We start from the raw sequence: 24,769 nt of genomic DNA on the forward strand, positions 1-24,769 counted from the left end.
GAATTAAATCAAAACTCATGTTTCCGCATGATTAGCACACTACCCATAATTTGTTAGTTCTACATCTAAAGCAAAATTTTACATCAGCCTGGAATCAGAAGAGAGGAAATTGAATAATTCAGATGCTGTGACAGGCATCTAGCTCCATAATCACTAATAAAAACAATTACTGACATTTACTTCTCACACATGCCTGCCACTGTTCTATGTACTTTACATGTATTAGCTTAGTTAATCCTTTTAAGGCAGATGCCATTTGTATCTTTTACAAACAGGAAGCTGAGTCACAGGGAGATTAAGTCACTTGCCTAAATTCACATAGCTAGTAAATGGTGGTGCTGGGATTTAGAAATCAGGCAGTCTGGCTCCAGATGTCTTTCAAATTTGGCTTTGAAATCTTTTGTCTCAGATCAATACAATGTTTTTGAATGCTGCTGCATCAATATTAAGCCATGCTTCTGATTTCTTCATGAATTCACTTCCAAAGAAAAGAAGAAAACAAACAAACAAACAAACAAAAAACCCCAAAAAACCCTAAAAGAATGTGTTGCTAGCAAACCTGCCTTAAAGGAATTCTCCGAACAGAAAGGAAATGTTAATAGAAGACTTGGAACTTCAGAAAGGAATGTTACAAATCAGGGTAAATATAGTAGATTATCCTATTTCTCACGAGTTTCTTAAATAATACTTCATTGTTGAAGCAAAATGATAATATCACCTGATGTGGGTCTCAAGGTATGTAGAGAAACTGTTTCAGAAGGGTAAAAAGATGTAATGGAAGAATGTTTTCTACCCTTTACTCAAAGTGGCAGAACATCAGCATCAGTAAAGTGCATGCTATAACGTTTACAGCAACAACTACGAAAACTAACAAGGGGATATACTAAAAAAATGCATAAATAAATCAGTACAGAATCCTTAAAAACCATTCAAATAATCCATAAGAAGTTAAAAGAGAGAGAGAGAAACAGCAGAATGATAAACAGAGAAAACAGAAAACAAATAAAAGGGCAAACTTAAGCCTTAACATACCAACAATTTCTTAAATCCAAATCATCTATGCCGGTTTAAAAATAGACATTAGCAGAGTGGATTAAAAAACAACAAACAATCCAAAAGCATGCTGACTATAAGAAACTCACTTCAAACACAACATAGGTAGACTGAAAGTAAAAGGATGGAGAAAATGTACCAAGCAAACATTAATGAAAAAGAGAAAACGAGGAGTTGTCTGTATTGATTTCAGGTAGAGTAGACTTCAGAACAAAGAAAATTATTAGAGACAAAGAGGTGTATTGTATAATGATAAAAGGATCAATCTACTAGCAAGACAAAGATGTCTTTCACGAAAAATAGTTCAAACTCATCAGAATGGCTCAACTATTAATTAGATGCGAAAAATATCAATGCAGAAAGGAACATTAGTAAGTTTCAGTGTGAACATGACAGTGTGGCATTATAGTAAGTGTAACGTGACAGTGTGGCATTATAGTAAGTGTAACATGACAGTGTGGCATTATAGTAAGTGTAAATAAATTACCTCTCATTCTGATGTAAATCTTTCAAAGCCTCCACAGATTTATACTGATGAGTAACTTATGACAGAGGTTCTCAAACTTTACCATGCATCTGAATCACCTGAGGGCTTTTTACAAACACAGATATCTGGGTCCCACCCCCAGAGTTTCTGATTCAGTAGGTCTGGGATGGGTCTTGAGAATTTGCATCTTGAACAACTTCCCAATTGATGCTGATGCTGTTGGTCTGGGAACTGCACTGAAACCTACTGCCTTGCCACATCACCAGGAGATCATTTGACAATTAAATTTTTATTTTAATTCATCACTGGGTACTAGAAAGTTTCCTATATCTCAATTATGTCAACTAATTTTTTAATACAATGCTGCCTAACAATCCATTATTTCACTTATTCCAACAAGTATATTTTAAGCAACTACTGGCATATCCATATATCAATAAATTAATCCAAAGAGGCAAATACAAAAAGAATAACTTTTTTAAAAGTTCAATTATACTATAATCCTATATACTTGAAACAATAATATTACAACAAAACTGATAGTTAAAAGGACAACTAGAAAATAAATGTCCAAAATGGAAATGAGAAGATCAACATGTCCTTAGACAGTGGACAATAAGACAGCTGGCAAAATATAACCAAGCTTCAGATTAAATGAAGTTCTATTGTTCTGTATTTGTTTCAAAAAATGTCTGTAGGAGCTTCCCTGGTGGCGCAGTGGTTAAGAATCCACCTGCTAATGCAGGGGACACGGGTTCGAGCCCTGGTCCAGGAAGATCCCACATGCCGCGGGGCAACTAAGCCCGTGCGCCACAACTACTGAGCCTGTGCTCTAGAGCCCACGAGCCACAACTACTGAAGCCCGCGTGCCTAGAGCCCGTGCTTGGCAACAAGAGAAGCCACCACGAGAAGTCCGCACACTGCAATGAGCAGTAGTCCCCGCTCGCCACGACTAGAGAAAGCTTGCGCACAGCAACAAAGACCCAACGCAGCCAAAAATGAAAATTTAAAAAAAAAAAAAAAAGTGTCTGTAACTGAACTATCACAGATGGTATATCCAGCTTTTTTGTTAATAGCTTAACTACATGAGTCACTAAATTATAAGTCATTGTTATCATCACATGTTTCTCAATCTACCTCTAGAACTCCTTGAAAATCATTTAAAATGGGTTTCAGGGTGAAGCACAATGAATGAGATTAGTATATGCAAGTCTGGTATGTCAGAGCACTGAAAATATGCACATGACTCTTATGTTAAAGCATGATTCAGTCATAGAGCCATGGTAATGAGCCTCGAGTTCTGAGAAACACTACATGCTGAAATAAAAGACTGAGAAAATAAATAGAACTATAAATGGCAACTGGCTATAAAAAACAGCAACTATAACAGAGTTATACAGAAACAAAAGCATGGCTTTTTTGTGCCTGTATACATATTATAAAAATCATCTCAATGATTGAAATTGTCAGGCAATTTCACATATGTACAAGAACTTGTCAAAGACAAATTTTGAAAAGAAAGTACTTTATATAGAACAATAACTGAAAATAATGATGTTATTTTTAACAGCAGTCATTTTACCCCACCTTTCCCTGGTTTGAATTACTACGTTATTTTCAGCACATTCCTCCCAACATTCCTTATTTCTACTCAAATATTTTTTTATTCTCACATGCAATTTTCTTGTATCTTAATGTTTTAATTTTTCATGCAGCAAACCTACATAACTTTTTTTTTTAGTATAGTGATAATTTCGTGGCCTACAGACTTTGAATGTAGGACTTTGAATTTTAACTTTTCATTATCAATGACCCCTGACTGATCTTATATAAACAACTTGAGTTAAAAATATCTGTTTACATATATGTAGACATGAAGTAAAAGGAAACTCTAAAGGCATGCTCAGATCCAATTTTGGACAATGGCCTGTATGCTTGAAAATATATATTTCTTGAAAGTAAATCTATTCCTATTTCTTTCTATATAGAACTACAGCTATAACATTCCAGGATTATAACACAGTCTTTATACCACCTATGATTTGCCTCTATAATTAATTAATATCATAATACTATACAAGTTTTCTGAAACAGGGAGGATCTCTAGTGCAATCTCTCTCACGTTTAATATTGTGGATATATTCCTATTCTCTTTTCAAGAATTCAGATCTCTGGAATACAGCAACATCTGAAAACAGTATAGCAAAATTACAACGAATACTTCCCAGTGCTTTTCCTCCCATATTTTATTGAGTAACCACCGCCATGTGGTTCACTGGTACTTGTTCTCAAGAAACCTGTATTTCAGGCACCTTTAAGCCAGCAAATATTTAAATGGTCTTGGGGATACTCTTCATTCATTCAAAAAAAGAATTATCAAGTGCATCAGTGCTAGACATTGGGAATACTATAATTAAAGATAAATTCTGTCCTCAAGTTGCTTACTGACTGGTAAGCAAAATAATTATAGTTTGTAAATACCAGATAAGCTAATTATAGGTTCTCTAAGTATCTCAAAGGTTAATCATGGAAGGCTTCCTAACTGGACATGAAAAGATAAACCATGCATCTTAGATTGAGCTGCCTGGAAACAGACTTTGAGATGGAGAGTTTCATGAGAAGATATATCAGTGAGTACTGCCAAAAAGAAAATCTGGAAAGGAGCACCAGTGCATCCATTCACTACTAGAGTGTGTGTGTGTGTGTGTGCATATGTATGTGTGTGTGTTCAAAGACATAAAAGAGAACAAACTAAGAGCATGACAAGCAAATAGAATAGAAAGCCCAGGGGAGAGAGAAAGAGAGGGAGAGACACAGAGAAAAAATAAACGTTTGTTCAAGGATCTGCAAGTACCTCAGTATGGTGGGAACACAGAATATGGTAAGAAACTAGTTATGAATTTCGGGGTAAGAATGGCCAGGTCTTGAAGAGCCATATATGCCATGGAAAGAAATTTAGAATTTATCCTCAAGAAACAGGTAGGAAAATGGGAGGTTTTAAGCAGGTGTTGATGACATGCTCAATTTGTGTATGGTGTCGACAACACAATACATAAGGGGAAAGACTAAAGGCAGAATGAGGAAATGATTATAATAGCTTACCGAAGAAAATATGATGTCCTAAACTAAAGGCATTCATAGAGAGAATGGAAACAGTGGAATTACTTGAAAGGTAGGAAGGAAAAGTGATAGGCTTTGGTGACGGACTGGATGTGGGGACTGAAGGAGAAGGAAGGCCAAGGTGATTTCTTAGTTTCTGACTTTGATAATTGGATTAATGATGTTGCCATTGACAGAGATGAGCACCCAGAAGGAAAAAGTTAGGGAAGATGTTCAATAAAGAGTTGGATATGTGAATCTTTTACTATGGAGAATGATTTGGGTAAGTAATTTATAGAAAAAAACAGAAGCAATTAGAACATATGAAAATAATTTAGGAATAATATAGAAAACAAAAAAAGATGGAATTATCATTTAAGGTTGCACTAAATTATAAAAACTGTGAAGGAGATTATGAAGAAATTATTCATTTCTTAATTTGTAAAAAGGATTTGCAGAACTGACACCTTACCTTTCTCTCCTATGTTCAATATGAGATGTAAGTAAAATTTCTGATAAGAGGATTCTTTGAAAAAATTACGATACAAACATAATCATGTTATCTAAGTGACTAATTTAAATACCTACTGCTCTCATCATTCCTTTTTTGTCTCTTCCATATTTTTTTCTTTTTCTGCCAGAAACTTAATCTCAGGTGTATCTCAAGATTAATTCCTGGTTCACTATTCTTTTTTTGTTTGTTTGTTTTGTTTTTATTGGGGTATAGTTGTTTTACAATGTTCTGTTAGTTTCTACTGTACAGTCTTATGTGCTATACAGCAAGTTCTCATTAATTATCTATCTTATACATATTAGTGTATATATGTCATTCCCAATCTCCCAATTCATCCCTCCACCCCTTTTCCCCCCTTGGTGACCATATGTTTGTTCTGTATATCTGTGTTTCTATTTCTGCCTTGCAAACCAGTTCATCAGTACTCTTTTTCTAGATTCCACAGATATGAGTTAATATATGATATTTGTTTTTCTCTTTCTGACTTACTTCACTCTGTATGACAGTCTCTAGGTTCATCCATGTCTCTACAAATGACCTAATTTCGTTCCTTTTGATGGCTGAGTAATATTCATGTACCACTTCTTCTTTATCCATTCATCTGTTGATGGGCATTTACACTGCTTCCATGACCTGACTATTGTAAATAGTGCTGCAATGAACACTGGGGTGCATGTGTCTTTTTGAATTATGGTTTTCTCTGAGTATATGCCCAGTAGTGGGATTGCTGGGTCATATGGTAATTCTATTTTTAGTTTTGGGAGGAACCTCCATACTGTTCTCCATTCCCACCAACAGTGCAGGAGGGTTCCCTTTTCTCCACATCCTCTCAAGCATTTATTGTTTGTAGAATTTTTGATGATGCCCATTCTAAAGGGGGTAAGGTGATACCTCATTGTAGTTTTGATTTGCATTTCTCTAATAGTTAGTGATGTTGAGCATCTTTTCACGTGCCTCTTGCCCATCTGTAGGTCTTCTATGGAGAAATGTCTATTTAGGTCTCCTGCCCATTTTTTTGATTGGATTGTTTGTTTTTTTGATATTGAGCTGCATGAGCTGTTTATATATTTTGGAGATTAGTCCTTTGTCAGTTGATTCATTTGCAAATATTTTCTCCCATTCTGAGGGTCGCCTTTTCATCTTGTTTATGGTTTCCTTTGCTGTGCAAAAGCTTTATGTTTCGTTAGGTCCCATTTGCTTATTTTTGTTTTTATTTCCATTACTTTAGGAGGTGGGTCAAAAAGGATCTTGCTGTGATTTATGTCAAAGAGTATTCTGCCTATGTGTTCTCCTAAGAGTTTTATAGTGTCTGGCCTTACATTTAGGTCTTTAATCCATTTTGAGTTTATTTCTGTGTATGGTGTTAGGAAGTGTTCTAATTTCATTCTTTTACATGTAGCTGTCCAGTTTTCCCAGCACCACTTATTGAAGAGGCTGTCTTTTTTCCATTGTATATCCTTGGCGCCTTTGTCATAGATTAGTTGACCATAGGTGCATGGGTTTATCTTTGGGCTTTCTATCCTGTTCCATTGCTCTATATTTCTGTTTTTGTGCCAGTACCACATTGTCTTGATTACTGTAGCTTTGTAGTATAGTTTGAAGTCAGGGAGCCTGATTCCTCCAGCTCCATTTTTTTCCTCAAGATTGCTTTGGCTATTCAGGGTGTTTTGTGTCTCCATACAAATTTTAAGATTTTTTGTTCTAGTTCTGTGAAAAATGCCATTGGTAGTTTGATAGGGATTGCACTGAATCTGTAGATTGCTTTGGGTAGTATAGTCGTTTTCACAATATTGATTCTTCCAATCCAAGAACATGGTACATCTCTCCATCTGCTTGTGTCATCTTTGATTTCTTTCATCAGTATCTTACAGTTTTCTGAGTACAGGTCTTTTACCTCCTTAGGTAGGTTTATTCATAGGTATTTTATTCTCTTTGTTGCAATGCTGAATGGGATTGTTTCCTTAATTTCTCTTTCTGATCTTTCGTTGTTAGTGTATAGGAATGTAAGAGATTTCTGTGCATTGATTTTGTATCCTGCAACTTTACCAAATTAATTCATTAGCTCTAGTAGTTTTGTGGTGGCGTCTTTAGGATTTTCTATGCATAGTATCATGTCATCTGCAAACAGTGACAGTTTTACTTCTTTTCCAATTTGTATTCCTTTTATTTCTTTTTCTTCTCAGATTGCCATGGCTACGACTTTCAAAACTATGTTGAATAATAGCGGCGAGAGTAGACATCCTTGTCTTCTTCCTGATCTTAGAGGAAATGCTTTCAGTTTTTCATCATTGAGAATGATGTTTGCTGTGGGTTTGTGGTATATGGCCTTTATTATATTGAGGTAGGTTCCCTCTATGCCCACTTTCTGGAGAGCTTTTATCATAAATGGGTGTTGAATTTTGTCAAAAGCTTTTCCTGCATCTATTGAGATGATCATATGGTTTTTATTCTTCAATTTGTTAATATGGTGTATCACATTGTTTGATTTGCATATATTGAAGAATCCTTGCATCCCTGGGATAAATCCCACTTGATCATGTGGTTCACTATTCTTTTTTCCTCAGTCCCATTTCTTGGTTTATTTCATCTACTCTCAAAAATTTAACTGCCATTTGTACACTTAGAAGTTTGAAATGTTTCCAGCTGTGACATAGTTTCTGAGGCTCAGAGTCACATCTTGAGCTAACTAAAGAATATAGTCAATGGTATGTCCCCCCAAATCCTAATTTAATTTGTCATTTTCCCCCAAACTTTTATTTCTATAGTCTCAGTAAAGTTAGGAGCACCATAGTCTATGCAATTATCCAAGCCAGAAACCAGAGAACATACAGACTCCTCCCTTTTCCTCACACTATAGTCAGCCAATCACCAAACTCTTATAGTAATTGTACCTCTTTTTTTTTAATTGATAAACTTTATTTTTAGAGCAGTTTCAGGTTCACAGAAAAATTGAGTGGAAAGTACACGGATTTCCCATTATTTGATTACCCCCAGTCCACGCACACCATCACCCCCATTATTCAGATCCTGCACCACAGTAGAACATTTGTTAAAATTCATGAAACTCCCTTGACACATCCTTATAACCCAGTCTATAGTTTACACTAAGGTTCACCTTTGGTGTTGTAAATTCTATGGGTTTTGACAAATAATGTCATATGTCCACCACTGTAGTGTTTTACAGAATAGTTTCACTGCCCTAAAAATCTCCTGAGCTATACCTATTCATCCCTCCCTCCCCAGTAACTTCTGGAAACCACTGATCTTTTTACTCTCTCCATAGTTTTTTCCAGAATGTCATATAATTGGAATCATACAGTATGTAACCAATTCAAATTGGCTTCTTTCACTTAGCAATATAGAGTTAACATTCCTCCATGTCTTTTCACGGCTTGACAGCTCATTTCTTTTTAGAGCTGAATAATATTTCATTGTCTGGATGTACCATAGTTTATTTATCCATTCATCTACTGAAGGACATATTGACTGCTTCCAAGTTTTGGCAATTATGAATAAAGTTGTTATAAAAATCTGTGTGGGAACTCTCCTACATTGTTGGTGGGAAGGTAAATTGGTACAGCCATTATGGAGAACAGTATGGAGATTCCTTAAAAAACTAAAAATAGAACTACCATATGACCCAGCAATCCCACTCCTGGGCATATACCTGGAGAAAACCAAAATTCAAAAAGATACATGTACCCCAATGTTCATTGCAGCACTATTTACAATAGCTAGGACATAGAAGCAATTTAAATGTCCATCAACAGAGGAAAGGATAAAGAAGATGTGCTAGATAAATACAGTGGAATATTACTCAGCCTTAAAAAAAGAACAAAATAATGCCATTTGCAGCAACATGGATGGACCTAGAGATTGTCATGCTGAGTGAAGTAAGTCAGACACAGAAAGACAAATATCATACAATATCACTTATATGTGGAATCTTAAAAAAAAAAAAAGGGGTACAAATGAACTTATTTACAAAGCAGAAGTAGAGTCACGGATATAGAAAACAAACTTATGGTTACCAGGGAATAAGGGAGGGGAGGAGGGATAAATTGGGAGATTGGGACTGACATATACACATTACACTATATGAAATAGATAACTAGTAAGAACCTGCTGTATAGCACAGGGAACTCTACTCAATACTCTGTAATGGCCTATATGGGAAAAGAATCTAAAAAAAAAGTGGATATATGTATATGTATAACTGATTCACTTTGCTGTACACCTGAAACTAACACAACAATGTAAATCAGCTATACTCCAATAAAAATTTTTTAAACATCTGTATGATCTTGTGTGGACATAAGTTCTCATCTCCTTTGGGTAAATACCAGAGAGCACAATTTCTGGATTGTTTGTAAGATTATGTTAGTGTTGTAAGAAACAACCAAACTGTCTTCCAAACTGTCTGTACCATTTTGTATTCCCACCCGCAGTGAATGAGAGTTCCTGTTGCTCCACATCCTTGCCAGCATTTGGTATTGTAAGTGTTCTGGGTTTGGGTCATTATCATAGCTGTGCAGTGGCATTTCATTGTTGTTTTAATTTGCAATTCCCTGATGAAAAATTATGTTAAATATCTTTTCATATGCTTAGTTGTATATCTTCTTTGAAGAGGTGTCTGTTCAGATCTTTGGCTCATTTTTTAATAGTTTATTCATTTCCTTATTCTTGGATTTTAAGTGTCCTTTGTATATTTTGGATAACAGGACTTTATTAGATGTGTGTTTTACAAATATTTTCTTCCAATCTGTGGCTTGTCTTCTCATTCTCTTGACATTGTCTTTCACCGAGCAGAAGTTTTTAATTTTAATGAAGTCCAGCTTATCAATTCTTTCTCTCATGGGTTGTGCCTTTGGTGTTGTATCTCAAAAGTTATCACTATACGCAATGTCACCTAGATTTTCTCCTATGTTATCTTCTAGAAGTTTAACAGTTTTCCATTTTACATTTAGGTCTATGATACATTTTGAGTTAATTCTTGTGAAGGGTGTAAGCTCTGTGTCTAGATTCATTTGCATCTTTTCATATCTTATATAGATTCATTTGTATCTTTTCATATCTTATCGCCATCAGTCATCATCCTGATTACTATTTTCTTAGTCATTGCCTTATCAACCTTTTCTTGATTATTGCATGATCCACTTAATTTTGTCCTCTTTAAACTCATCTTCCACCCTGAAACCAGGGTAATCTATCTAACAAGCAAATCATACACTTTGACCTCTGGCTCTCATTCCTAAGAGGATTTGCTGGCAAGGATTTTAGAAGGATCTTTAGCAAAGTCTCTTCCTACCTCTTCCTACCTCTCTCATTTCAGCTTTCATAACTCCCTGCCTCTACAGTTTCATTATTAAACAATAACCCTTTGCATGAATTTGTAATTCACATCTCTTTGCATTCATCAATTTTATTCTTTTTGTTTGTGGTCTCCAGACTTTTTCTTTGGCTACAATGAGAATCCTTCAAAGCTCAATCCAAGCATCCTTTCCCTAAGAGAGCGTTCCCTAGGCTCATAGCTTATTTTATTTTAAATTCTAAATCCATTCGCTTAGCTTCTATAATGCTCTATACAGTCCTGAATATTAACACTTCATAGACTTTATTGCCACATGTATGTTTTTATGTCTGTCTCTCCTGATAAACTGTCAGCTACTCAAAGATAGGGGCAATGTCTAAATCATGTTTGTAGTTTTCATGCAGTTCCTGGGACAGGATAAATCTTTCAAGCATACATGTTGGACACTTGCTGCACTTATTGTGATCATTTCACAATATATTCAGGTGTCAACTCATTGTTGTACACCCGAAATTAATGTAATGTTGTAAGTAAATTATACTCAATAAAAAATTAAATTAAATTTTAAAAAAACCATACATGTTGAACTGAGTTGAATAAAGTGAATAACATCAATGCAGTACTACTTCTGCCATCCCACCTGCGCCATTACAAACTGTCTCTCAATCTAACTTTTCACCTTTGGTTCTTGAAACAGATGATTGAGAACAGGAGGAAAGATTAAAGAAGGGTAAGAATTAAATTTAAATTTAATAATACCTTCTGCTCTGGGCTTTATTTTCCTCTCAAAGTCCATTGTTACACGCTTGCTTTCTTAAGCAGCAAGATTAACTGAAATTAATGATGCCAGGATGGCTGTTCTCTCAACATCAGAAAGGGACTGAAATGTGGCAGTTGTGCCAAGGACTTGGAGTCAGAAGGCCTGTGTACTACTTCCGGCTTTGACCGAAGGCCTGTGTACTACTTCTGGCTTTGACTGAAGGCCTGTGTACTACTTCTGGCTTTGACTGAAGGCCTGTGTACTACTTCTGGCTTTGACGGCAACTTGCTGAATGTCCTTGAGCAGTTTCCTTAACCTCTCCATTTGCCTGCATTTCCTGTACTATAAAAGGTGCCTATGAGTACTTCACGCAAGACTCATGGGGATCCTCATTTGAAAGGCAGTACAGAAGTGTCCTTATTCACATCTCTTTGAGAGTAAGGGACTTGGATAACAGCGAAAAGTAAGGAACCCTCCCAAGAGATTAAAATCAAGAAGCAGAGAAAACTTGAAATCAAGTTAGGTGATGAATTAAAAAGCCTATTCTGTGTTTTAATATGGCTAATGAGTTTCCCGCCCCAAACCAATGTAGATCAGTTCAAAACAAGAAGCCTTTATTTTCCAGTGATTTAAGGTCGGTCAACCTGTGTGGCCATCCTACAAGCTAACAAAATATGTTTTTGTACAGCGGCATGTATCCTACCTTTATGTTTACACAGTCATGTACAGTAAATTTACTTAAAAGTGATTTTCCCCCCAAATGAGAAGTTAAAATTTACTCCTCTTTAATTATATACTTTTAACTACACAGACAGTTGAATACATAAAATCTACTTTGACAAGATATAGAGAAAGAGCAAGACCAAAATGATAAGGATTTCAAATATGAAAATTTAGGAAGTTTTCTTAAAAGTTATTTTTATGACATAAGTTGTAAAATCTAGGGAAGTATTCCATATAACTTCTTATATAAATGTTACAAACCACATATTTGTGCGCCTTTGAAGGGTTTTTTGTTGTTGTTGCTACCAAAGAAGAAAATAGAGTTCTCAGGACAAACCATAATTTGTTAGGAAAAATATAAAGGTTGTGACAGAAAGCCTAAATTGTGCATTTTCTACACTCTAATTCAGGTACAAGTTCAGGATACCTTTTAACTTTATAGCAAAGTGATATAAGTATTAAATATTTGCATATTGCTTATAAATATCTTGCCAGATTAAAGGAAGCTAGTCATCTCAGGCAGTCTTTTTTTTAAATATTGTCACATGAATAAAGCGTGGGTTTTTTAAGACAGAAAACACTGTCTTAACTTGAGTTAGAAATTTGAATCTATCTCCTCTAGTCCACCTGCACATTCAGGCTCTCTCTTTAGCCTTGTGTCTTTCCCTACACCGCTGCCAGAGTTAGCTTTGGAAAATCGTAAATGATAAAATCCACTTGGTGATGAAATAACTTTGATGGTTATTCATGGTTTGAAAAAAAACCCTATACATTTAGTCTAATAACTGAATCTTTTATAACTTGCTCCTAATCTGACACCCTTGTTTTATCTTTCAAGGAAGTCCCTCTCTCTACCAGTGAACACTTTTACTACTGTGATCTTATTTCAAGATCCAAATCAAAGCCCATATTTCCATACTCCTCAACCCTTCCTCTCTCCCACAGCATGTTGTTTAATTCCTATTACAGTACTTATCATACCCCATCTTATGAGAAATAATCATAAAGTATTATGAGTTTAATGCTCACAGTACACAATACTCACAATGCATAGAAAGCAATAACTCAATCTACTTGGAGAAGATGATGTCTGAAGAATCCAGTATTTTTAAATTGCTGACATAACCCTTCATGCTGGGGTGTACTACTTAATTCACTCACCCATTCAGTCACTCCTTACTGAGCAATGATTGGATAGTTAAGACTTTTAAAATTACCAGTGGTCAAAACTCATGAGTTAGCTCAGCAAACTTCTTCATAAGATTATATGTTTATCTTATATAATCAAATATAGCTAGAGATAATGAAATTAAATTGTCTAACATTAGCAAAATTTTAAAAAATTCTGATGATAGTGTGGTTAAACAGATATTCTCACGCATTATTTTGAGAGCATAAATTGATATATCAGTAATATCTTTGGAATTATATTTTGTTGCATGTATTACGAGCCTTAAAATATGGATTTATTTTGATTTGATAATTCTACACCAACTAATTTATAGTTAGGTAATCATCTGAAACAATTTAAAAGTTTATGTCACAAAATACGCTGATGTACAGACATATACTCTAAAACTTTGGAAATAAATTAAATGCCCCATAATAGGAAAAAAATAATCATGATATGGCCTTAAATTAGAATATATGTAGCAAATTATTTCCTCTTTCATTTTAGCAATGAAGAAACTGAGACTTATTCTACTCAATAGATACTTACTGAGCATTCCTATCTGGCAGAATGTTCATGGTATTCTGTTACAGCATTTAAACAGAAAGATGAAAATCTCTGTCCTCAAGTAAATCACCTTATCATGGGGAAAGGCTGACAGTAAACAAAATAAAATATCTACACTGCACCATGCTTTTTATTAGGCAATTTCATACTCTATTTTACTTACACTCAGAACAACATTGGGAAGTAGAAACTGAGGCTTAGAGAGGATAAGTAATTTGTCCCAAATCCACAGCCAAGAAGTAGCAGGGCTAGCATTCAAACCTCCAGTTTTCTAATTCTAAAGCCAGCAATTTTTTACCAGTCAGATTTGTGAAATTTAGGACATTTTTCAGTTCTTTCCTTTGTAAAACTCACCTTGGGGTATGAATCCAATCCAAAGTTGCTACAGGATTGATTGTCTTAATTAATGATTCTTGGAGAATTGGAGGGGGTTGTTCATTTTATTTTTTAAATTATGTTTATAAAGGTGTAAAATTGACCTTAAGGCCTCAGTCTAGGGATAGATATGCCAACCATTGGAAAGGTTGCTTTGGAATTAAATAAAACAGTTCTCTAATACAGCTGTAGAGCTGCAACTTAATGAGAACATTTATATAAGCTTCTGGAGTGAACTCAGTGCTCACTGAAAATCTACTGTATTCAGTTTTTGCTTTTAATACACACTAATAACTCAGAGTCCCCCTAGGAGAGCTTGAGAATTTGGTGTAAAATAAATAATATGGAATTAGTTTCTCTGGATTCATTCCTGATTGTCACAGCTAACAAACTATTGATCCTAAGAATTATTTATCAAAGGTAAAGTTGGCAGAAAAAAGTAAAAATATGCCATCATTCAAAATTTAATGATGTAAACAGCTAGATTTACTCCAGTCTACTAGGCTAACTTGGCAGTCTATTGCCTGCGCCAATCATAATAAGCAAAACTGACCTCATGCCAAGATGTTGGAGTATAAAGCTGAGGCTATTACAAGGTTTCCATTCTATAATTTTGTATTAGGTTGCTCTACTCTTTTCCCCATGTAAACAAATGAATTTTTTCTCATATGAGGTATATTAAATTCAGAGACTGAATTGGATAAGCACTCAGCTTAGATTGTACAACTGTTTATATTCTGAGTATAGACAAGTTAAAGCCTTGAGTGCTCTTTTGAAAGGTTGTGATTAAGTTTTTCATCGAAAAAATGTGTCACTGACAACAATATAGCCTAAGATTTTGGCATTACCTTTTCAAAAGTCCACGAGAGAAATCCTCATTCCAAATTCACTAACTTAGTTATAGACACATATAAAGAAAAGAATTCACCCCTCATAACTGGCCTTTATTAACTTTCAAATTTTGATAGAAATCATTCCATAAGAAAAACATTGTAACTCAGAAATATCAAGAGAGGATATTAGCTTCTTCAAATTCTGTTTCTCCTAGTAATTTTGTCTCAGGAGGCTAACTACTGATCTAGGAACTGATCCTCAGCTTTACAGATGTCATCTCTTCTCCCAAATTTTATGTATATATGTATGTATATATATAATTTCATATATATACATACATATATATACACACACGTCATTTTAACAGTCAACTAATGAAATGACAGAATTTTAATATCCTTAATTATAATGCCATACTAGGGATCAGAATATTTATTTCTATAATGAAATATAGCCCTTCCTGGAATAAATTAAATGCCTAAGAAACAAAATGAGTACACTTAAGGCTGCTTGTCAAATACAGAATTTGAACAAATGAGATTGAAAGCACTTGAGGAGTGTTTTATCCCTTTAGGGTAAAAGCTATAGAATGACATTTGATCCACAGTAGAGTAGTACAACAATTTGATTTTAAGAATTCTTGTGTCTTCCAGGTAGGGCCTCATGTCAACATATGGTGGTGAGTAAATGCTGACAATTTTTAACATGCAGTATTTTAATTATGAATCAATAGTTTTGAAATGGATAAAATACTGCTGTCTCTAATTTTATTTTATCCACATATTTCCTTTCCAAAAACGAGTTGGCAAGGGTTGAAATTTTTTCATCATCTATTCCAGAAAGAAACAGATTATATGTGGTTAGTGACCTCAACTCAAATTTCAAAATTTGGTGCAAAGGCAAATGTTTAATTATTAGTATCGGAATAGCTCCTAAACGCAACCAAGAAAAGTTGTATATTTCTTAATTTCACTCATGTGACCAGAAAATATTTACAATTTGATTCATTTCAATTCAGTTCAACAAATATTTATTGAACAACCACTACATGCCAACCATTGTGCTAGGAGTGTGAAAGCACAAAGATGAATCTATTATCCCAGCCATTAAAAAATGACTAGCAGTGGGAACAAATTTAAGGTTAAAAACAGCTTAGATTTCTCTATGATGTCTTATTATCATAAGAAAAATAGGTCTCCTAGAATATTTTTTTTGTTTTAAAATGTACGAGAGGAAAAAATTTTTAAATAAATCTTCCAAATGGAATGATTAATCATGCATTTTATAAAATGTTTATTTTGTCCAAATAAACCAAAAGTAGAGAATAAAAATGAAAAACAGAGTGGAAAAAACAGTCATGGTATTAAGTTATTATTGTCACTCAAACTGGAATATAAAGTTTCAAAAACTTATTCTGGGTTAAAAATCACATATAAATATTAAACAAATATTATGTCTGTAATTTAAATGGCACTTTTTTCTAAATATTCTATAAATAAATTAAATAAGTTCTATACATTAAAAGCAAATTGAATAGAAATTTGTTTTCAGCATGAATATTTGAGGGGTTATATGGAGCATTAAAAAACTGGTGAAAAGTTACGGGTCACATATGCATCAAGTTCTACATACCATTTTCCTGGGTCTCCTCAGGTCTTTCCATAAACTTCTAAGGATTACAAACCCTGCTTCAGACACTAACTATAACATTCACCTTGCCATTGATTATGATACCTGATACCTGCTGCCACACTTTTTCAATATTCTTATTTCAATATTGATGTTTTTATCTATTTCATTATTGGGGCACTCTGCTGTCTCTTAACGGTCCTGCCTAATGTCACTCACTTGCCTTAAGAAAGACTTGTTGTCTCACTCCAATCATCTTAATATCATGTTCTACCTGATGCTTACATCACTCCTCTGCCCCTCACAGTCAGTTTCTAGGACAAGGCAGCTTGATATTTCTCACTGTGGTTAATATTTCCATCCCCATAGCCTTTCAGGACACTGTAATGATCACACATGTGTATCTGATTGATAACATTGGTAACAATGACAAATTGCACGTGGGACAAACTGGAGGCAAGAAGACTATATAGAACTCTATTTCCATTATCAATTTGAAAGATAGGGCTGGAACTAGGACAATTTTGGACTCAAAGTTGTTGACTCTTCTACCATCATAATCCTGCTGCTCACAAGGCTACATCTGATTTCCAACTGTTTTGCTTATCTTTTGAGGTACCAGATGGTCCTAATATGGTACAATTGCAAAGCCTGAATTCTATCATTTCATTAACATTTTCCATGTCCCTGGAATTTTTGGCTTTACCTTTTTTCTAGTCCAATTTATATTGTCTTGAAAAGTATTGATTGCCGATTGCCTATAATGGCTGGGATGAAATAAACGATATTAAATTAGCTTATACTGGAGTTTTACATAAAGAGAACTTCTGAACATCCTTCTATTTATTCTAAATAGAAATTTTCCAGTATTAAGAGATAACACATATGTCGTAGACTATGGTAGCTTTTGTTTTATTTACCCAGGATGCTCTATCATTCCTCTACTACTAGAAACAATAACGTCTTTCTTTTGGAGAACTTCTCCTGATCTCCATGAGGTTTAAGCAGAGTTGTCAATCACAGTATCATGCCCTTCATCCCCCAGCAGCTATGACAATGGGCAGGTTACCTAAGGTTAGCCAGTCAGGATATTCCTAATTCAAGAATGGCCACTGAAGCCAAACAGTGTCTATCAAAACAGTGATTCCTCAGAAAATTTCTGTTAGAGATAGCAGGGAAGGCTTTCTTTCTCATGGGGCCAATATGCTGAAAGGAATAAGCCTGGAGATACTTGCTGACATCTCACCCAGCCATAAGATAATAAGAGGGAATTAGGTCAATCTATAAAGAGCTTCAAAACAAGTAAATATGAGACATGGATGAAAAAGTTATTAAAAGTATCTGTGCCTCTAGAATCAGCACTGTTACAATATAAAATGTAGACCAAAATGTCTGGGTTTCAATTTAATTTTAATAGAATTCAACAAATATCTATGTGCCAAGAACTATTACATGTTTGTGTGAAGAAGACTGCAATTTAATTGGTTCCAAGAGCCTGGTGCCTGTATGCTCCCAAAGCAGGCACATTTCCTTTCCAAGCTTCCAGCCAAGCACAAACTTAAGTGGAGGTTCATGAGCCACTCTTTCTGAGAAGGCCACTATAAACTCACACAGACCCTACCTAGGGTACCAACCATTCCTACAATCATCAGTTCCCCAACCAAGGGTCTCAATAGGCTCCTGGATTTGGAGGAAGTTCATATTCTGCAAGTCCATATTTACTTTCCACTGCCCACAATCCACAGACAGATGTCTAAAGAGAGAACACCACCACTGAGCAGAAGGGACGTCTTTCCTATCAACAGCACAACACTTTCCCCTTTCTAGCTTTATCTTACTGCCCTTAGCTATCAAAAATATCCTTGTTTAATTGCACTTAGCATTTCTACCCCTATGCAATTTCCCCATAAGCCCTAAAATATCGACAGCTAATCAAAACTCAAGCATAATATAGGTTACTCAGAATTATTTTTGTAAAATGGGTAAGGATGGGGGTAAATGCCATTTAATATGCATACTGACTGGCATGAGGCCCATAGGAAGATATCTAGGTAGAAGGTAGCATCTGACCCTCTTTACATTACATGTATGATCTGACCAGTGAGAAGCAGTAAAATGCCTCCCAGGTCTTTTTCATTGTGATGGAGGTCATTCTCCCATTATTTTCTGACTTCTTCAACTTCCATGCAAGGGAATTCACTAGATATTTCAACACTGCCTTTTACTCTCAGCCCACAGAGACCTTACTCTTTACTTTGAATGCCAGTACCCTTTCCTGGAGGTCAAATTGAGGGAAGCTCTGTAAAACATCGTATGACTCCATGGCTGGCCTACTTCCTATCCCACTGGGAAAGGCCCGGCCCGGAAAAGTAATTGTGGTAACAGGACTCCTATCCTGAGAATGATGCCATGTGTATTAGAAGCATTCATCAGTGTGAAGAAACCTGACTTCACATAATGCATGAAAAATTTCTGTATTGCCAGAGTATTCTTAACACCTTTCTCTCGATTCAGGGACACACCCCAGGCAACCTAAAAACCTGAACCTGAGGCTGTCCACTTGTCTCAGAATTTATCCCTCTGCTTGTCCTGTTTTGAGCTCCAGGGTCATGTACACTCCACCTTTTCTTATCAAGGATACTTTTCATTTTATCTTTTTGGGTTCTCTTGTGCTCATACCACACAGGTCAATGTCACTCTAGTTCCACACTGGAGGCAAGGAAAGACCACTGGACCACCTATTTGCCCCAGAAAAGAGAAATACATGTTTTTTAAAAATCCCCTTTAACATTTTCAAAAATATCTTGAATGTAATTGAACTGAAGGAGGATTTCAAAGAAAGATTTTTCTACCAATGACGTCTTGGAGTCAATGAATATGATTGTGTCCATATCTCTTTGACACAATCAAAATGAAAAATAAGTGCAAAAAAACCCGAACTTCACAGGATTAGATGTGGAATTGGTAAAGCAGGCGTGGAAAATGCAAATGCTGCCAGACAGTTTCCAGAGATGGCATGTCTCTATTGCCCATTCCCTTCTTATATCCAAAATCCACAAAAAGTGAGAATTACCTCACACTCACAGAGAAAATATCTGTATTACCCCAACCACATGAGGGGGCTGAGTCAACTGATATAGTTAAATGTAAAAATCTCTCTAATATTCAATATATTAAGAATAAATATTCTGGTCAATCTATGTATGCATATATCTAAAGCCACTCACACCAAATGTAGATAGATAAACATGCACAAAGAGAAAGAATTGTCTCTGGGTGCTCAAAATCAGTATTGTTTTTCTTGCTTCTAAGTCTTGCATGTGAATTAAATCTGAGATCAGTGGTTTTGGAAGCACATATATTACCAGCAACCAATCTGTGAATGTGAGTATGTCACTGGGGGAAGGGAAAAAAAAATTTAATTAGTTGTTCTAGGCAAATCAAGCCACTCATGAGTGTATTTTCTGGACATGGTGGTATTTTTACTGGCATGGCATTACTACATGATGTTATTTTCCTAATTTAATATATTTTTTGAACAAAAGTTTGACTAAAGCAGTTGGCAAAAGTCAGATTTTGTTTCTTCAGTGGATGGTTCAGAGGAGGCATCACTTCAGAGTTGTCATGTATGAATGGTTGTAGCTTCTTAAATTGGCTAAAAATGGTGCTATAAGAGTAGCATTAAGAATCCTTGAGTGAAAAAAATGAAACGTGGCAAAATCTGAAAAGCTTTCCAGGAAACAGACACTGCTTTGTATGTCATGTCATTACTATTAATGATTAGCTCATTTTCCTAAGAAGAAGAGAAATAAAAATGTTCCAGACAGCCAGTGATGAAAATAATCACCAGCATTAACTATATCAGACAGCAACAGTCAGTAAGGTAGTTGGCATTGTGTAGGCACTGTCAATAGTACAGAAAAATTATTAGACATGATCACTATCAAGAAACTTACAATCAAAATAGGAGAGGTAAAAATATGTAGCAAAGAATACCAGCTGGTTAAACTGTACAGAGATTTTCTTTCTCACCATTTTTGCCTGGCTAATTCTTATTCATCTTTCAAGGTTGATTTCACACTCAGGTCCTCTGGGAAGCATGATCCATTCTGCCACACCTTCCTCCACCCAGCCCCACACTCCGATGGGTGGTATTTCACTGCACTCTATGCTTATCTCTAGTAGGACGGAGGTCACGCTGTATCATCACGGTCTCCCCAACTAGACAGTGAGCTACTGAGAGCCATGCCTTTTTGTCTTTGTTTTCTTAGTACTTGGCACCACTGGCAGTGAGTAGGATTTTAAGAAGTGTTTCGTAGATTAGTGTTGAATGCCATCAGTGGGGATGAAGAATAATGGACACTAAATAAATAAGGAAAAGCTATGTGATGGATGTAGATTCTTACGATACAACAGTAGCAGAGTTACAGTGGGCAATGGTCTCTTTTCTGCCCAGCACCAGCATCCCTCTCTCTAGAACTGCCCTTCCCTCACCCTGTGTGATTCTGGAATGCTTTCCCTTAACTATGGCCACGTGACCCAAGCTGGGTACAGAATCAGTCAAAAAATTGGACATATAATTCAACCACAGCCGACCACAACCTTTTCTTGAAATGTATCACCTAGACATAGGGTGAGAGAGGGTCTTTCTTTTTTTAAAGCTCAAGTTGTAAGCCTATCAGCTACTACCTTATCCCCCATGTGGGGAGAACCTACGTGAAGCAAAGGAACAGCCAAGAAGAGAAGGAAGACACACCAAGAAACAGAGTCAAAGTAAGTTTCAGATCCAGCCGCGCTGCATTTAGATTTGCAATGCATACTCTGTTTTCTGTCACAATAAGAGGTGTTTTGCCACTTGGAACCAAAAGAGTCCCATCTAATGCAATATACCTACATTAAAGTGTGTAGTAAAACCAAGTTCTCACATTTGTGATCTCTCTTAAATCCCCAAATTATCTCCTATGATTGGCATTTTTGTTACTCCAATTTTAAAGATGAATAAATTGAGGCTCAAAGCAATAAAATATCTTGTTTAAGATCTCACAGGGAAAATGTGGCCAATTTACCTGAAAATTCTGATTTCAAGTGTGATAACTCTTTTCAGAATACATTGCTGCTTTAGGATGGAGTTAAGACCCTAGCTCAAATTTACAAAAGCACAAAACATGCTATTGTGCCAATGTATAGCAGGGTGACCTAGGCTGAGCCTACCCTGAAAATGAGGCCAGGAGAACAATAACTGTCCTCATTTCTGGGCAGAGTACAGAATGGCTTTTGCTCAGAGAAGAGTATTTTAGCAGCACCAAGTATGCAGGGCTTTGTTCATGAGTATATTTCTGGGACATCTCAGAAATGTTTTGATGGGGGTTGATGACTTAGAAGCTGTGTAAACTGTGTAATGAACAAGGAAATTTTGTGTATAGAGGCTCATTTGTACCCACAATTTGGTAAAGCTTGAGCAATTCAGTTTAAATTTGTCTTCCTCGAATAATCTGTTTGAGTTTTAGGAACTAAACAAAGATGGAAATATATTTACTCAGAAACGTTCCCATCTACTGTTTCTTTTAATGGATGCTTTTATTTGGAATAGAGAAGAAGATATTAGTTAGGAAGAGTTGTGCATCTAGAAAAATTGAATTTTTATGTTAAAGTGTTGTTTAGAGGTAGGATAACCTGGCTGAACTTCAAAATGCAAGATAAACTGGCTATATGATTTTGATCAGCCTCTCTGAATTTCAGTTTTCTTGCTCGTGTAATTACCATACTAATAATTACCCTCAGGGTATTTGCAAAGATTTAACAGGTTAATATGTATAAATGTGCATAATTAATGTTAGGATAATACAAATATTAGCTATATAATCTTACTTGTGATATCACATTCAACATGATTTTGCTTATAACACTCCTCAGATTGAAAGATTTTTTTTCCAGGTTAAAAAAATAATTTTAGGAACTATTTATTTTAGTTCTTCAAACAGAAAAACTGCCTGGAGATAAGTTCTCTTTGGTAAGTTTATATTTCAACACATGTATCTATTTTATATACTACAGAGATATACACAACATGAATTGAATAAATGCTCTAAGAAAGATCTGTCATTTCAAATGGTCTACTTTTATTTACATAATAATGAAAACTATCTACTTAGTAGATACTTAGTAACTGACTAACGTAGTTTTGCATTTAGGAAACAATCCCATCATATTTGTAGGCCTCTACCTTCTCATTTTTTTGTCAGAATACGAGAACTGAAGTTCTTCAACTTGCAGGCAAAGCTCTGCTCAGGACATAAACCAAACTAACCCAGCCTGCCTGTACAAAAGGACTTGCATGCTCTCCAACAGGTGAGGTCTGGCACTGAATTCTACCACCTGGCAAAGCCAGTGTGGCTCCCCGACCTGGATTTTCCTTCCAGGGTTGCAGTCTTCCGAATCCTTTTCTATCCCCTTACCTCTCAATGTTTGTCCAAACCTTTGGACAGCTCTGCCTGCTGGGATTAGAGGCCTGCCCTAAAGCCATGGTTTGCACTAATAAAGGGATTGGGTTAAGAAAGAAGAAAGGGGTAGGGAGAGCAGGGCTAATCATGTCCATATTGTCTATCATTTCAGTATTTCACTTTGACTACCCTCTTCCCTTTACTAAGATGTATTCTATCGCCTGTCTCTGGTTTGCGTCCTGTTTTAACCCAGAGAGACTTGCCTGGAGTCAGTAACAGGAGTGTTAACTGTGTGATTATTAGTGTCATTGCATCTCATAATTCCTGCTACCCTAAACAAAATTAGGAACCAGTGGCTATCAATCTCAGCCCTGTGCAAACAGGAGTTTGCCACAGTCTTATGCATATTATGATTCGGACTTTTTGCCACTTCTTTGGGAGTCAACCCTACACTATGTCCGTCTCCTCCTGTGCTGGGGAAACACATTACTTCCCCTATTTGTGTTGGCCTCCTGCAAAATCCCTGCAAGACCCAAAGCCAAGAACACACAGATTTTGAAAATACCCACACTAAATAGAATGTCTAAAAATAATGTATTTCTTTCATCAGTAAACAAGCTTTAATGTTCCTGTTAGCTGTTTCTCCCATATTATAGAAAAAAGAAAAATCATTTCAAGGATAATAAGTTTTCAAATCAAAAAGTAATAATGGTTCCGTGATAGAAAATGTAAAAAAAAATACAGACGAGTCTAAAGAAGAAAAAAGACTCATTACATCCATCAGATACACAAATTATTCATTATATCCAGTTCAGAGAACATAAATTTTCATGTAAACACACACAAATGTGTACATTACACTGGATACTTAATAAATCACAACCCATCTCCTCATGGATTTGTTTGGTCCTCAAATTGTTGGTTTTCAGTGAATAGCTAAGAAAAGAAAAAGTTGATGGGCCTATCAAGTGTGTTTGGCAAAGAGTTCATAGCAGGAAGACAGAAAATCTGGGTTTAGTTCCTATTTTGTTGTCCTTATTTACTGTGTGAACTCGGAAAAGTTCTTTGCCCTCTCTGGACTTGACTCACCTGTAATACAGAAGAGCTGAAGTTCATGTTCTTGTGAACATCTAAAGAACTAAGATTCCACAAATTGAAACCACAGTGAGATACCACCTCACAGCCATCAGAACAGCTATCGTCAAAAAGACAACAAATAATCATTGTTGGCCAGGATGCTGAGGAAAGGGAACCCTAGTTCACTATTGGTGTGAATGTCAATTGGTACAGCCACTATGGAAAAACAGAGTGGAAGTTGCTCCAAAAATTAAAAATAGAACTACCATACGATCCAGCAACTCCACTCCTGAGTACATATCTGAAGAAAACGAAAACACTAATTTAAAAAGACATATGCATCTTGATGTTCATAGTACCATTATTTACAATAGCCAAGATATAGACACAACCTAAGAATATTACTCAGTCATAAAAAAGAATGAACTTTTGTCATTTCCAACAACATGGGTGGACCTGGAGGGTATTATGCTTAGTGAGGTAAGTCAGACAGAGAAAGACAAATACTGTACGTTTTCACTTATATGTGGAACCTAAAAAATAAAAAAATGAATGAATATAACAAAATAGAAACAGACTCACAGATACAGCGAACAAACCAGTGGTTACCAGTGAGGAGAGGGGTAGGGGGAAGGACAAGATGAGGGAAGAGGATTAAGAGGTACAAACTACTAGGTATGAAATAAATAAGATACAAGGATATAATGTAAAGCACAAGGAATGTAACAA

Source organism: Balaenoptera musculus, chromosome 17 (genome assembly GCF_009873245.2).
Source record: "Balaenoptera musculus isolate JJ_BM4_2016_0621 chromosome 17, mBalMus1.pri.v3, whole genome shotgun sequence".
Classification (NCBI taxonomy): domain Eukaryota; kingdom Metazoa; phylum Chordata; class Mammalia; order Artiodactyla; family Balaenopteridae; genus Balaenoptera; species Balaenoptera musculus.